The sequence below is a fragment of the Canis aureus genome, chromosome 10 (genome assembly GCF_053574225.1).
Source record: "Canis aureus isolate CA01 chromosome 10, VMU_Caureus_v.1.0, whole genome shotgun sequence".
Taxonomy (NCBI): domain Eukaryota; kingdom Metazoa; phylum Chordata; class Mammalia; order Carnivora; family Canidae; genus Canis; species Canis aureus.
This window is the reverse complement of record NC_135620.1, coordinates 7,588,644-7,605,296: the sequence shown is the minus strand read 5'-3', so window position 1 is coordinate 7,605,296 and position 16,653 is coordinate 7,588,644. Positions and strand designations below refer to the sequence as shown.

The 16,653-nt window shown below is 45.6% G+C and overlaps 1 long non-coding RNA gene across 15 annotated transcripts in view; it reads right to left on the bottom strand.

Moving 5' to 3' along the window:
• Window positions 1-332: 332 nt before the first annotated feature.
• LOC144321937 (uncharacterized) overlaps window positions 333-16,653 on the bottom strand; it is a 91,850-nt gene continuing 75,529 nt past the window's right edge. For 8 of the 15 annotated variants that reach the window (XR_013387450.1, XR_013387439.1, XR_013387436.1 and 5 more), the window contains 2 exons: window positions 13,921-13,992; window positions 333-1,672 (listed from right to left, as the gene is read on the bottom strand). This is a non-coding gene — a long non-coding RNA (uncharacterized LOC144321937). Of the gene's footprint in view, window positions 1,673-2,347; window positions 4,191-13,920; window positions 13,993-16,653 lie in introns of those variants that run through there. The other 7 variants (XR_013387445.1, XR_013387446.1, XR_013387448.1 and 4 more) reach the window with 5 other exon arrangements.

Genomic DNA, 16,653 nt, shown 5'->3' with positions numbered 1-16,653 from the left:
AAGTCCATGCGTGTGCTTCGAGGGAAAGGAAACAAAGTCTGGGCCCTTCTCATGAGCAGTGGCAAACCCCCGTAACCAAATTACGATCTGTAATCAAAATTAGAGACAGTTTATGTGATCCAGTTACTGTCCTGTCATCTGTCGTGGATGCGAGTCCCCGAGGGGCCTAAAGACAACCGTGTTTATTTTCCTTTACATGGCAATGGAGCTAATTACAAAGGCCACAAAATAACATGGAAAAAATGTTCACAAAGCCGTATTATGTGGGAAAAAACAAAAAACAACGCAAAACTCCTGGACGCAATGTGAGTACAAGTATGTAAAATCACATCAGTGGTTTGTTCAAATTATTGTTTTTGCTCTGAAACAATATCATCATTGTTCTCCCTTCACGTTGTCGTATTTTTGCCTGTTGATGCCTTCGGTGGCGTTTGGGGTGTCAGTGCATTTATTTCAGTGTGAAGAATACGTTGGTCTGTTGGCCACAGGTCAGCTCCGCTCTGCTCATGGGGACAAACGACAGGATGGGACAAGGCCGGGCCACAGTCCTTACAAAGTGATTTGAGGCTTGTGGTCACGTGGTGCTCGGTCTCTAATGAAGTCTCGCAGCGGATGTGGGGACTTGTCCTTGGATGCGCTGGGGAGTGACCATGGCAACAGCTCACAAGTCCCCCAGGCTTACTGCTCGCTGTTACACATCCCTGCTGGGCTTGGGGGGGGGGGGGGGCGGGTAGCCAGGCTCAGACAGGGGAACGAAGTCCTTCCCAGTCCTTCCCATGCACACAAGCTCACCTGGCTGCCAGAATAATGCCGAGACTGGGAGGAAGGATGTCATCCCTACATGGCATGAGGAGCTTGTAAAAGCCTGCCAGCTTTAATCAAGGGGCTGCTACTGAGAAAAATGAGACCTGGCCATTCCCTTGGGTAGGGGGGCAGGCCCGTGGTCCTGTACCCAGCTCTGGGTGGCCTATCCACGGTACTCTGTACCCTGCGTTTAGTGTATTTTAAGTGCATTAGACTTACACACCCACCATACATGGTAGCGGAGGCCTCCGTTGTACAGATCGCTTTCCTACTAGGAACTGCTCAGGGTGAGAGACTTGACGTTATACAATCCAACAAACGAGAAATGTAACCAGTATATATGCAGCCCAAAGCATTTGCCTTCCCTTTTAGATTTAAAACAAATCATCAGAAAGAAGAAACTGCCAACAAAACCCAAACCAAAGAAATATAAAACTTCTCTTAGAATAGAGAAGAGCTCTGCCTTGTATCCCATGGCAGAAATAGTGTAAAACCCCTGCCCGGGAAGCAGAGTGAGCGAGCTAGTGGCTGGGTGGATTGTAACAGATTGGGTTTGTTTCAGGAAACTGTTTTCTAACCTCCAACTTCTCTTCATGACATTTCTCCTCTGCCTCGTCTTTGAACTCTCTGACAGAGAGCACTTTACACTCTCACCTTCCAGCACCCTCTACCTCACCAGCAAACGGATGCCTATATGTCAAGCCTAGCAGGACCTGGGACATCATCTGGGTTCCCGGCTGACAGGTGAGGAAGTGAAGGCTCAGAAAGAGTAAGCGACCCCAAGTCCCAAACCACAGCATCTGTTGGCACACCTGGTCTTACTCTCCAACCCAGCCATCTTATACCACCACAGCCAGGACGGTACCATCTGTGAACCAGAAGAGAAATAGAGAAATAGATGGTAAACACTCCCTAAAAAGTGGCAATAAAATAAATAAATGGTATCCAATCAATAGTCATCACTACTACCTAAAAAAAGAAACAGTCAGTAGAAAGAACCCTCCGGTCTTCCCTCCGTGTTATTTGCACTGACACGAACCAAGCCTCTTCTGTGCTCTGGGCACTTGACACATATTAATTTAATTCCCACATGGATATCAAAGTTTTTTTTTTTTTTACACTTGTTTACTCATGAGAGACCCAGAGAGGGAGGCAGAGACACAGGCAGAGGAAGAGGCAGGCTCCCTGCAAGGAACCCGATGTGGGACTCGATTCCGGGATCACATCCCGGGCGGAAGGCAGACTCTCAACCACTGAGCCATCCAGGTGCCCCTTTCATTTTTTAATCCAAAAGAACAAGAAAAGGAAGATCCATAATCTTACTATGTAAATAAACACTGTTGCCATTTTGAAAACAAGAGGGATATGTGCACATGTACAGAAAACTTAAACAGACAAAAAATATATATAAATAAAATGTGTAAACCTTCCTCCTGGCCCCTAACTCTCCATCCCTCTCTCACAAGCCAACTTCACAAACTCTCATGATTCCCATTCCCCCTCCTGTGGATGCGCATTCATAGGATCCACATCTCCCCATGCAACATTCTTCAACATTTTCACCCACACGCACACACAAAAAAACCCGAATATACCCTTTGTTCTGCATCTTACTCTTATCCACTTAATATTTTCAGACAACCTTCCATGCGGCATATACGTCTTTATTTTCAAAGTCTGCCCAGTACACCATCCCGGGGATGTACCACAATTTATGTAATTCCTTCCCTATTTGTAACACCTTGCTTGTTTCCAGTTTTTCCCATCAGGGAGGCATCATCCATTCCACTTTGCAGGGAGAGGAAGTGGGGCTCAGAAATGATAAACGGGCTCATTGTTTGATCTTGCTCTAAAATTTAAAAAACAAACAAACAAACACAGAACTAGCACCTAAATCTACATTTTGTTTTGTTGCCTTTCTTTAATACTTGGTATTTACCCAGCTAACCCAAGGCACGAGATCTGCCAAACACACAGTAGAGCTTTTTGGTTGTTCCTCTGACATCAATTTTTCTATCGATTCCTGAGAGTAAACACTGACCCTCCAGAATGGGAGACTCCCCTCTGGCAGAGGAGAAATGGGACTTTCTGAGAGGTTGAGAGGGGTGGGCCCTTCCTCCTGAACCTCAAGGTCGGGGCAGAACAGCTCACCTCCAAGCAAGATGGAGTGACCCTGGTTCTCACCGCAGCTAACTGTGCCACTCTGTGCACAGGGGCCCACAGGGTAGTGGGGTAGAAAATGCCAGAACCTCAACTGGATGGGTGGTGGTGTGGCAACACAGGGCCCCCAGACTGGCTAATTATCTGGACGGAGGGAAGAGACTGGTTCTTTACCGGCCAGCGGGGAAGGGGAATGTGGCCTCAGTAGGGCCACACAAGTGAACCCAGCCCCCAATACAGCCTGATTTCACACTTGCCCGCAGGGGGTTAATGACTCTGTGTGTGTGTGGCGGTCCCAGAGAATAGTTCCCTTTTCCAGAAGCCTTTAAGTCCTGTCAACAAGCCTTCTGTTGCTATGCAAAACTGCTGAGCCTCTTCAGTAATTCCAAGCAAGGTAAAGTGCCCGGCCTCCTGACCCTTTTGTAAGATATTGTGCCGCCACTTGTCCGGGCTATCCCAGAAGATTCCACCTTCTTCTTGTAAACAGTGACTGCTTTAGAAGGCCAGTCTGGCAATCCCTCACAGCAAGGCCACCGGATGGCCAGCTGCACTGGGAGCTGCTACTGGCCTCTCTGATCTCAGCCCCCTGCTGGGCTCCCAGCCCTTCCCTGCAAACCAAAAACACACTTGTCGTGCTGAGGTCCTTGCACACCAAAGAAGTCAAAGGAACTGGTGGAAGAGCTCAAGGCGTGAGCGCTATTCAAAATAACATCAGCTTCCAAGACAGGATGGGGACCCGTCTTGCGCCAGAGATCACAGGGCTGAATGACAGTGTCATCTATGTTGATGAAAGCTGAATAAATGTGAGCACGTAGGGACTAGACCATTAAGGGAAGAATCACGATTTGCTCAGTGATAGGGAAACACATCTAAGAACCTAAGCGCTTTCTAATTTGCCATCAACCTGAAACGGTGGCTTCCCTAGTCAGTTTGTACAGATGGCCTCTCTTTGCTCCAAAAACGATTATCCTGCACCGTGGTTTGCAGTTTTATCATACTTTTATCTGTCGCTTCATTTGATGCTGAGAAAAAAGTGGTTCATAACATTCCGAACTTGTGTTTATCTGAGAGTCCATGACATCGGGAAAACACAGCTGAGGATGTGCTCAAGTAGGTGCTCCGAGACCATTCATCAGCTTCACCAAGTTAGCTCACTTTCCCCCAAACCTCTGCGCTGGTACCTCCTCCTCTCCCGGCTCCGGCATTAGCTCCCCCACATGTAAGCACTGGAAAGAAGTGAGAAGATATTTTGCTTCAAACAGAGCTACATCCCTAAAGAGCTACAAATCCTTGTTTTATACTATCTGAGGTCCATCGAGGGTCTGAATAACACTCAAAAGCTGCACTTGTTGAGAGCGTCTGGATTTGCCAAAAGCCCAAACGTGTAGACAGCAGACAAACTGAACGATGCCAAGGAGGACGTTGAGAGGAATGAATGAACTGTAAACGTGGGACAAATAACACATTACTTGAGTAGAAAAGCTGAGAATTTTAAAGACATATGGGCCTTGCTGTCAGATCTTTATGACTTATCCACTGGGGTTTTGTCCGTTCACATGTGCCGTTTACTCATTGTCTTTCCATTTATATTTGGTTTATGTACAGGGAGCTTAATGCCTATGTATTTATATGGTTGGCAAATCTCCCTCTGGTGCGTCTGTTTTTATTCATCAACTTAAAATACTTGCAAAGACCTTCCCTCTTTAAGTCCCACACTAAAATCAGTGGCTAAAAAAAATAAAAAATAAAAAATAAAATAAATAAAATAAAATCAGTGGCTAAATGAGAGGGTCCCTTTTAGCAAACGCCAGCCTCTGATTGATGCTGGGGTCCCAACACCCCATGTTTTAAAACTGGAATTGGGAAAGATGGTCGGTAAAAACAAGGGAGGGGGGAGGAATATTCAGACGTGCAGCCCTAAGACACCTGCTTCCAAGCAACACAGCGGCCTCTGCAAATGTCCCCAGATAGCCTCAGGAATCTAAATTGCAGATAAGAAAATCACTCTGTGGATTATTAGGTAAGTTTTACCTTCAAGGTAAAAGGAAAATCACCTCTCAAGCTTAGAAATGCAACCAATAGATCCCATCTGCAAATTCAGCTCTCCAGAGGGATCTTAGGAGCAGCCTTCCCCCACCCCTGCAAGCCCCCTCCCTGCCCCCCAACCCCCCCTCAGATCTAGCACAGTTGCCGTCAGAGGGATGATTTGGAGAAAGAGAACCATAAATACATGAACAAGTGGATAACAGGAGCTCAGCCACATCTTCCCAGTCCCCCAAACGTTCTAAACACGAAGAAAAAATGAACACGGGGGTGGATTGGTGACTTTGTTGTTTAACCCACAGTCTGGTTGGCCATCTTTACCCAATTTCTAGCGACTGGGACTTGGAAACTTTGAAGTGCTTTTGATTTAAGGGGATCTCCATCTAGTTCGCGTCTCAGGCTAGAATGGAACACTGCACATTCTCAGTGAAAATTGCAGGGTTTCGCCACCACCGCACCACCATCCAATGGTGTTTTTCTGTTGTGTTGTGGTTTCCAGTTCCAACCTAGTTTCTAAGGCCAGGATGTCGATTATTCAGAATTTACCCCTCATGCCACCAGGGTCTGGGGAGACAGAGCCTATGAATGGATGCTGCACTTTCAGGTAAAGTACCAGGAGGGAGGAGTGTAGCTTGTCTGCACAGGACAGTAGAGGTAGCCCTGCAGTCTGGCCGGGAGCCCTTCCACCTCCAGTCTCTTGGGGTAGTCAAGATACCCCTGGGCTGAGAAACACATTCCTGGACAACAGAACTCACATTGTTCTATGGCTTCCAGAACCGGTTTTGGGTGTTGCTACACAATCGTCACCCTGTGTGTGCAGCGGCCTCCTTCTCCAGACAATCACTTCCACATGCTGGGTTTCGGAGCTGGGAGGAAAAAGTCCCTGAGTGTGGTTTGGCCACACACATCGAAGAGGACCCCGTCTCACGCTAATGTGGTGTTAAGAAAGGTTTTACGCTATTTACTTAAAAAGCTAACTCTTTACAACAGTCTTCAGTCCAGGCACACCCTAATGTCATTCTTGTTGAAGTTGGGGTTTCTTGCAGCAAAAGGACTTCCCAGCTTGTTGCAGAGAACCCAGCATGAAAACCGAACCCTCAGGAGATAAATCAAGGGGTCCAAGGTGGGGTCTTGAGCAAAGCCATTCTCCACAGCCCCCCATGGACCTGGGAGGGAGCTGAGCTGTAAGCCATGGCAGAGATGCACCAGAGAAGCTCCTGGACCTGGACTGTCTCAGGGGTACCTAGTAATGTCCTGGGAGAACTGAATGTGTTGGGGGTGCAGCAGGCTCCACAGAAACATTTGCAGAAGAGGAATCCCTGAGACCACCGCACATTTGTCAGAACAGCTCAGCCTCTGCTCTGTGACCATCCAGAGCTCCTTCTGAGGCAAGTGTAACACACTTCACTTCACCTTCTAGACAGTCTGACCTACTGGAAAACAATGATAAATGCAAATCAGAAAGGTCCAGTGAGTAGATGGGTCTCTCTCTTGGCATGAGGCATGTGACCTTCTCTTGGTTTCCCCGCTCTATCTTTAATGGATATCTCTGGGTGAATTCTACGTATGTGGATAGGAGATGTTGGGTCACAGGCGTGCGGTCTCTTTTAAGCAAATATACTTTATTAAAATACATTTGGATGTGGAAGATGGTGTGAATTCATTTGCAAATGGATCTTGGCAGCTTTACCACAGCATTTACAATAGAAATCCTGAAGGTACGAGTTTTCTCATTATGTTTCAAGTGAGATCAGAGTAACCAAAATTGCCAACAGTTTTCCAAATCTCACGTTCCAAGCCAGATCTACCTACTTAGAGAAATTATTTTACTCTTATTAATACTAAGGGGGAAAAAGTGAGGCAAATACCTGGAGCACAGAATAACACATGTCTTTAAGATAGGACTGTCATGGGACACCTGGGTGGCTAAGCGGTTGAGCATCTGCCTTTGGCTCAGGTCGTGATCCAGGGGTCCTGGGATCAAGTCCTGCATCAGATTCCCCATAGGGAGTCTGCTTCTCCCTCTGTCTATATCTCTGCCTCTCTCTGGTCCCTCATGAATAAATAAATAAAATCTTTTTTTAAAAAAAAAAGATACAACTGTCACAGTTAGACCTTATGGGACCCCTAGCTCAAGCAGGGCCTCACGGTGGGCACTGCATAGGAGAGGGGTCACAGATGCTGCACAGGTGTCCCAGGTCATCTGAGCAGACTCAAGGACAGACAGAAGGTAATACGGAAGATAGCCAAGTATAGGGGATTTTTCCCAAAATCATGAAGGAAGCCTATTACAATCTGATTTTAAATAAAAGCCACTCTACCACAGCAGCTCTGAGATACTTCTTGAATGTGTCATCACTCTTTGCTCTGCTGTTTGGTTCACTTTTACTCACAGCAAAACTTGAGCCCTGTGTCCTACAGCCCAGGAAACATGGACAAGAAAAGGTCAACACGTCCAGTGAAGTCAAAGTGTCAGTGAGCAGGATGGACCAGTAAGATTTCAAGGAAAGAATTTGTGAGGCATCTTTTGAATGAAGGGGGAGCTTTGAAAGAAGGATACACCTTCCTTGGAGCTATGTCTTTCTCTTTGTTGACATACAAGCTTGTTTGTTTGTCTCTTGGAGCCTATCAGCTGAGACTGGGCTACTTTCGAGGTGAAACTTTTTGTGCTATGTAGCTTTGCTTTGAGATATTTCCCTAGGTCCCCTGGACATCTCAAGAGAGGAAAACATAATTTCTTTTTCTTTTTTAAAGATTTTGTTTATGTATTTGACAGAGAGAAAGAGCGCACAAGCAGGGGGAGCGGCAGAGGGAGAAACAGGCTCCCCACTGAGCAGGGAGCCCAAGGTGGGACTTGATCCCAGGACTCTGAGATCATGACCTGGGTGGAAGGCTGACATTTAACCCACTGAGCCACACAGGTGCCCCAGAAAACATAATTTCTAATTAAGTCTTTTTTTTTCACCATTAAGTCACAGCCTTAACAAGAGAACTTAGTAAACTGTGCCCTTGGGTTGGCTACTAAGGAGGTAGCAGCAAGCCCCATGGTTTGTTATCTTTCACTTCCCTCTTCGACCTGCTTTTCTGTTTAAATGGGGGGAAAATGAAACAAAGCCTGTTCTCAGTTTATTGACTGCCTAAGTCACGTCCCATTTAGAAAGAACCTCTCATGCCATAATGTCAAATGTCATTCGGTCTAACATACATAATTGTATTAAGCTACTGTAATGATCTCTAATGAGACATTGAATTTCCTCCCAAGAATCAGTCACCAAAGCACATTTTTTTTTCTGACGAGTTAATTAATAAAATACGAGGCTCCTTATGCAAAATATATACCAATGGTTCCCAAGTGTGGCGATGCCTTCACCACTCTGAATAAAAAAGCTGAGGCTTGAGGATGATACAGTAATGAGGGCTGGGATTCACGCTGATGCAGACAATTTCACAAGCCTTCTCTTACAGAATAAGAAATGTGTGCTGTGCGGTAAGCAAGGCAGGCAGAGAGCATGGCCAGACCACTGCCAGGAGGGGCTTTCCAATCTGACACCAGGGAGGAGTCATTCAGCCTCCCCAGTTTTGTTCTTAAGACTGTAAAAGGCATCTGCCAACACTGCTGTCTGGTTAATGTTGACTGACTTCTTTGAAGATTGTAATTACAAAAAGATATTTTTGGAGAGTCAAATATACAGAGACACAGATGTTCAGCTGGGAAGTACCTGCTCCAAATATACTTTCATAGGATCAAGAAAGAGTTCTACATGTAAATCCCCATGAAACAAGAGAAAATTCTAGCCTGAAATATTTATCAGTCACTCACTGCCATCCTGGAACAGAATTAGATCCTACTTGTTCCAAAGTGCTCTGCAAAGTAATAAGTTGGACCTTGAGAGAACGATGACGAGGCAAGTCACAATTTCGCAGCCATTAGACAGTCACTGTCAACAGGCACTACCTTGGATCCTAGGGATGGTTTCTACTGGTAGAGAATCATAGCCCGGACACCAGGATGCTCCCTGGCCCTGCAGAGCTCCCACCTGGACCCCAAAGGCTCTCGAAAGAGGTGCCGGCCCAGGCTCTGCTTCTTTTATCCTTTTGCCACAGAGAGAGTCTTTGGAATAAAGTAAGTTCTGAGCTATCAGATTTGGCTAACTTATGTAGATCTAGAGAAGCCCCCCAAATCTCCCTAAGTTTTGATGTCATCCAAGTCTTTAGAGAGTCTTGTCTCCCAGACAGACAGGATTCCCAGGGCACAGGAGCCTCATGTAGCATCAAGTGATGTCACTATTGGATCTGAAATCAGTGCTCAGATATAGCTCTCTGTATCAGAGGTAATGCTGGCTGAGTCATTGTTTTTTTCTGGCTTTTCAGACCTCTCTCCAGAAAACACCTCATAATGGACCATCTCCGAGCTTATCACTTACTGTAATATTTTTTTATTTAATAATGCTGGTGGTGAGCAATGTCTTAGTAAATATTCCATGACAACAACTTGAACCTTCATTATTTTAAAGAAATCAATCTGTAAGGTTGGGCAATCTCTCAAAATCCACATAACCTGTAAACTTTGAGCCTGTGCTTCCTGTTCATTGAGTCACATTACCTCGGTTTACAATTTACTACGTTATATCAAAGTTAAGTCAAAGAAAAAGAAAGCTTCCAGGGTCAGTGTAGAGTGGTGTTTATGTGCATACAGACTTTGGACTGGGTCAGTCCATCAACAACTCTTTATTGACCACATGCTATATGCCAAGCACACAGTAAACAAGAGAGAAAAGATCCTTGCTATCTGGGGTTCGTTCACTCGGGTCGGGATTAAGGATAGAGGGAAACAGACAGACTGGCACACAATATAAATACATACATGAGAGGGAAGGAGAATGAGAAAGAATGCCAGATAATCAGAAGTGCTGAGGGCTTTACCACTGTGTGATATGATCACAAATGACCTGGTGGTTGCTCTCTGAGCAGCTTCCTCCACAACTGAGCCCTGGGGGACAGAAGGAGTCAGCTAGGGTCAGAATCCTGCTCCAGCTGGAAGGAGCAGCTGGTGGGGGTACCTGGGAGGCTCAGGCGGTAAGCGTCTGCCTTCAGTTCAGGTCATGATCTCGGGGTCCTGGGATCCAACCCTGCCTCTGGCTCCGCACTCAGCAGGGAATCTGCTTGAGGAGTCTCTCTCCTTCTCCCACCCCCCTCTACCCTTCCCCAGAATTGTTGTCTCTCTCTCAAATAAATTTTTAGAAAATATTTTAAAAAGAGAGAGAGAAAGAACAGCAAGTGAAGCACAGGTAAAAAGACAGACAGCTTTGGTCTCAAGCTCCAACTCTGTTTGTGCGACCTCAGCACACTACTTTCACTAGGCTCTTAAAGATCATCCTTCACAAAGGGTAGAGGATCTAGCTCACAGGGACTTAAAGGAATAAATGGGAATGGCACATAGTTATTACTCATTAAGAGGTAGTTGATTTTCTATCTCGATACACCCTTCAAGATCCAGGGCCACTAAACTCTCACATTAAAACTTCCCTATGTCTTGACTTTTTTGTTTGTTTGCTTGCTTGCGTGTTTTGTTTCTTTGAGCAAGGGGCTACCAACCAAACAAACAAACAGCAAGGAACTTAAAATCAGAGAAGAGCCAGATTATGAGTTCCTGGAAAGCTTATAAGTCAGGGTTAAATTTATAGGAGGAAATGAAATGCCATTTATTTTGGGACAGGGCTGACTCCTGTGTTAGGTAAGTTAGCACGATCCCTTTGGCCCACAGCACTTTAGGTGAGAGTGTCCACGAACCCTCTTGCTCAACTGCAAACTCCAACAATGAGAACTGGAAATAGACAAGACCGCTCAACTTATGCTTGTCTCTTACTGCACTTTCTTGAGATGATGAAGACATTTTTTCAAAGACGAGAACATGCCAACCACCAGATGAGAAAAGACCTGCCAGCAACGGAATACCCTAGAAGTCCACACCCATGCATCCCCTTCCCTGCCGGTGGTCATGTGCTACTCCCACTCATGATCGTGTCCTTTCTGCCTCCCTGGCATCATTCCCCTGGACTGCCCTCTGTAAAACTGTAGGTGTCCAGCCGTGGGCAGAAAGGTCAGGTGTTAAGGCTTGAGCCTGCCAACTCCTCCGGCTGCCAGCACCCCAAGTATATCCCTCCCTTTCTCTTTTCCAAATCCTTGTGTCTTGAGTTACTGACTTATTTTGTGATGAGTGTATCTGAGTTTGTTCAGCAACAACAGTGTTGGCAAACCAAGTCAGAAGCCGTGCTTTCCATTTGTCCACCCCCCTCGGGATTCTCAGGACAGCGCAGTTGGCCGACAGTGTCAGGGCTCACCTGTTTGGTTCGCAAGTCACTGGCTGTGATAGATCCATCAGTAACAAGGGGAATCAAAGAAAATGTTCTAATTTTTTTAAAATCACAAGGCAAAAATGAACTTTTAGGTCAAGCGAGGTATTTTAATATCTAAAATTACTGATTTGCCTTTATGATAACACCATCATAAAATTTAGGGTCTCACATTGTCTTGGGGATGGGGTGGGGGCATGGAGGCTAAGTCTGCCACCATCACATGCCCCAGAGGATTTTCTACTAAATTGCTGAGCTCGGGCAAATTGGGTAAAAATCTTGGCGGGTGGTCTAAGGAAAAGCAGGGCTGGGGGTAAGGGGGTACAAGGAGGAAGGACATGCCGTCAGAGGTTCTGGAGACATATGGTGAATGGGGTGAACAGTAATTCCTGTTCTTCCCATAGTTAAAAATGATGAGGTACAAAGCAGGCTCTAACATGATAGAGCCTTAGATAGGTTGGCATGCAGGCCTATTCGGGGCAGCTCCATATGCCCGCACAGAAAGAGCTGAAGAGCAGCGATCTGGTGGAAAGCAGAGCTGGGGTGCTGGTTTCCCATTCAGCCTGTTCATAAAGTACCTCGTGGCCACTTAGGGTATCTGCTTATCTAAGGAAACTTTGAGGCAAAGTGATCAATGGTGGGGGGAGCAGAAGAGCTAAATCTAAACTGAACATAACCCCAGGCACACAGCGACACTCCCATCCCCACAACCCAAGTCTAGGGCACTAGTATATTCCTTAGATTCTTCCCACGTTGTAACTGTGGCCAGGTGCCTAGATTGAGAGAAATGCTAAGAAAGTTGCTTTCCCAAAAGGTAAGATTTTGGACCCATTGAGGAAGGAATGGCAAACTAAGTCATAGAGGTATGCTAGCAATGTCATACCCGTTGATTGTTTTTTGTTTGTTTTTTACAGAAATGAGATGAAAGAAACTTGTAAACATTTGACACTGTGTGTTTTTGCTCTATCATGTCAGAGCCTGCTTTGTACCTCATCATTTTTAACTATGGGAGGAACGGGAATTACTGTTCACCCCATTCACTATATGTCTCCAGAACCTCTGACGGCATGTCCTTCCTCCTTGTACCCCCTTACCCCCAGCCCTGCTTTTCCTTAGACCACCCGCCAAGATTTTTACCTAATTTGCCCAAGCTCAGCAATTTAGTAGAAAATCCTCTGGGGCATGTGATGGTGGCAGGGCAGCCCGGATGCATCAAAGTGCAGAGTAGGTGAGGCCAGTAAATCAGGGCCATGCCAGAGGCACGGGAAGTCCAAGAAGCCCGGGTCCCCAGGCAGACTGGGTGCTAAATGCACACAGATTTCAATTTTCTGGATTGTATTTCAACAAAAATGACTTGTCTTCTGGGTCATCAGAATGCACAAATTGTTGAAGCCATTAATAATGAGACATGCCGTCACTGCTATAGTCATATTGTTCCTTGGCATGAGCTTTTGTTCTACTTTGGCTGCCCAAGAAGTGTCTGGCCTCAGAAAAGTTACCAAAGAAGTGAGCTGCTTGGATGGGGCTGCCAGTGTTGACTCCAGCAAAAAAAAAAAAAAAAAGCCAAACTGAAAATTTAAAAACTCCCCCTGGAGACTGAACCCTTAGCAAGGGCAACCACCAGATAAAACTGTCAACTTGGCTTACAGTATCCCCATGCCAGGCACTAGTGGGGCTCCCTTAGCTTGGCCACCTCCCATCAACAAATTTGATCTCAAGGAAACTTCTGCTCATTTACTCTTGATTGAAAGGTGAGCCTTCCCTGTGACCTAGTCCAGGGAAAGTCACATTATCAACCTAACTCCAAATGTAAATAAAAGGCAGTAAGGTGATTCACACACCAAGACATAAGGAGAAATCTCCTATTTTGCAGGCAGGGGCACAGTGGCTACCATGGTTTTTCCTGAAGCTAAAGTTATTATTGTACATTTTTAGTTAGATAACACATCTATAAATACATTTTCCTCTTCCCATTAAAACAATATAGATAAGGGTCAAATCGTCTATCACACAGTGCATTCCTGGTATCCTCAGTTCTGTCTTTCCTGAGGGAGTTGGTGGAGTCAGTAATGCATCTTCCAAGTCTTGTTACAGCCCCCCGCATCCATGTATGTGTATTTACAGGGAAAAATGCAGAGAATTGCTCAGTGATTTTTTTTTTTTTTTTTTTTTTTTTTTAGAGAGAAAGGAGACAAAAATACTAGTAAACATTTGACACTGGGTGTTTTTGCTCCACCATGTTACAGCTTGCTTTGTACCTCATCATTTCTAACTACAGTATAACATTTTTTTATTAAAGATTTATTTATTTATTATTTATTTGAGAGAGAGAGAGAAGAAGAGAGAGAATGAGCAGTGGAGCGGGACAGAGGGAGAAAGACGGAAAAGCAGACTCCTCTCTGAGCAGGAAGCCCAATGTGGGGCTCGATCCCAGGAACCTGAGACCATAACCTGGGCCAAAGGCAGACACTTAACCAGCTGAGCCACCCAGGTGCCACACAGTTTGACGTTGCTAGTCATTTTCTTTGCCATTCCCTCCTTAATGGGTCCAAAAACTTACCTTTCTGTAAGCACCTTTTTTAGCTTTCCTCTCAATCCAGGCACCTGGCCACAGTTACGATGAGGGAAGAATCTAAGGAATGTACCAGAAACATAAGATCAGAGTGTCAGACTTCCAGAGTCTCTTAGGTTGAAAGAGCAACAAAACAAGTTCCAAGAAATGAATCTCTGTTTGCACGAAAAGCCAATGTGGAGACACCGTGTGCATTTACAAAAGGAGAAGCTGAAAAGGAAAACTTTTAAAGGGAAAATAAATTGCTGAGGCCTGATAGTGAAGGAAGGCAGGGATAACCACCATCCTACATCAGCAGGAATACTAACGGAAAAAGTTACTCTTGGGGATTTTATGGGACCTGGACTATTTTTGCACCTCCCCTCACTGGTCATTTGAGAGGACAGTGTCCCTAAGTACTTTTCCAATATTCACACAAATTTTGATAGAAGACATCCTTCATCTATGTGCTCTTGGGATTTGGCTCATCTGGTGTTTGTTCAACTCAATGAACTCAGTTGGGTGGTAGGGCGTACAGGGAACCAAAAATGTGTAGAAAGCAGGTGCCAGCCAAGTTTGTGTTTGAGGTGGTGTGTTAATTTAGATATTATCACTGCTAAGGGAACATGCTCAGATTCAAGTTGCCTGACCTCTGAGAGTTCCCAAATAAGAAACCTAAAATTTTGTATAGAAGGAGAGTGGGAGCCCAGGTAAAAGTACAGTCTGAAGTAATAGAAACCCACAGAACAGTCTACACTCCTGAAGGTACTAAGAGGTCGACCCAGATCCCCAGGTTCCAGTCCCAAGCCTGCTGCTCATTTACGCTACCCCCTTAGGCACATTACTAAACCTCTTTGTTTAAACCTCATCCCTCTTTCCCATCTGTAAAATAGGGATGATCACAACTTTTCATAGGATTGTGATGATTAAATTCAACAATTTATGTAAAGCGCCAATTCAATGCAGGGCCTGGCACACATCAAACATTCAATAAAAGTTTGCTTTCATTAACCTCAATAATGTACCTGGTATTAAGCCACTGAAATCCTGCTATTTGGAGGTCTAAATGATTTTATGATAAGTAAGTATTACTTTGCATTTTTTCCCCTACATAAAAGAAGGACCTGGATGACAGTGACTGGGACAAGCTAGCTCCTAAGTAGCTAGGTAGTCCCTACCTCATGACTCAGCCGCTATCATGTGTCTGTAATTCCCAAACCCTAGAAGTGGACTTTTTTTAGAAATTGAGACTTTCTCAAAAGGGTTCTTTTACACTGTAATAATTTCACCCTGGATTCAGCCTCCAATTCTCTAGGACTCCTTGACCAGTCCAGGGCCATCTAGCTCTGAACACAAGCTTGAAATGATTTAAAAACACACAGACACACACACACACACACCACACACACACACACACACAAAGCATAGGTACCATCAGGACAAACAAACTCCTAAGAGAACTCCAGCCAGCATCTGCACTTGAAAGCACGGCCAATTTGCTTTCTCGGGAGGGAGAATAGGAATCACAGAAGGTGGACAGGGCTCGGGTTCAAAAGGATAGTGAATAGCCCGCTCATCTGCCTTAGCCATTAACATCCTTGACTTTTCCCATTTGCCCTCACCTCCTGCAAACCCCAGCATTATCGAGGGCACATCTGAGTGCCTGATTCTATGTCTTTGAACAAGGTAAAGCTACAGTTCTTCCCTCAAGAGCAAAATTTGAGACTTGTCAAGAAATAACGAGTTCTGTTTGCCGGTGGATTGAACTCAAATGCCAGACTCTGCCTTTGTCCCTGACCACACCAGACGGGCCGTGTTTATTCAGTGCCTTGGGCTCCTCTTCTCTGGGAGCAGGGGAAACAGAATGTGCTCCTCACCGCTGGGTTTATAAAGAGCTCTGAAATCCCTGAAATTGAGTTGTTTGAAGTCAAGCTCTCTCAAGGTCACAAAGGACCATCTTGGAGAGGGAGGGGCTGGGGCAAAAATCCCAGCTCTCCTGGCTCACGATCCAGATGGAGTTACAACCGTGCACACACACACACACACACACACACACACACACACACACACACACACGGTTCCCCAGAATCTTCCACCAATAGAGGCCTCTCAGATGTGAAAATGAGGACTCCCTCTCCCCTCTGCTTTCTTCAGAAGAACAGAGCAGGGATTATACCACCAGCTGTTTTCTTCTTCTTCATTTTTGTTTACGGTTTCTTTAGCTAAATGACATCAGGAGGACTGGAAGCATAAGGTTCGGTCATGGCATTTTTGCTGCATCACTTGATGCCATTAATCCTGAGACGGCCAAGCAGGTGGTTTCTAGGGGATTCCCCTCCAGCCTGGATGCTCATTAGGCTTTGGGAGAATCGGTAAGAGAGGCGGAGGAAAACAATCAGCCAGGGGCTGAGCCTCCCAACGTGGCTTTCTTTGTGCCAGGAGACTTTCACACTTTCACAGGCGTGGCTCAGCCTCTGTGGCTGAGGGGTGCCCCCCTCCCAGTGCAAGTCTGGGGGGGACGCAGCTCCCAGGCACTGGCTCAGTGGGGGAGAATTTGGTTCTGTGCCCCAAGGCTCTACTTCCTAAATGTGCCTGCCAACTCTTCTCCAATTCCCCTTCTAAGTAATCATGGTTATTTGAGTGCAGCCCTGAGTCCCACAGCATCTCAGCCAGACTGGGATGGTTGAAAATGCTTTCAGCAAATGAAAATGAAAAGCAAGGAGAAGAGAAGCAGGAAACACA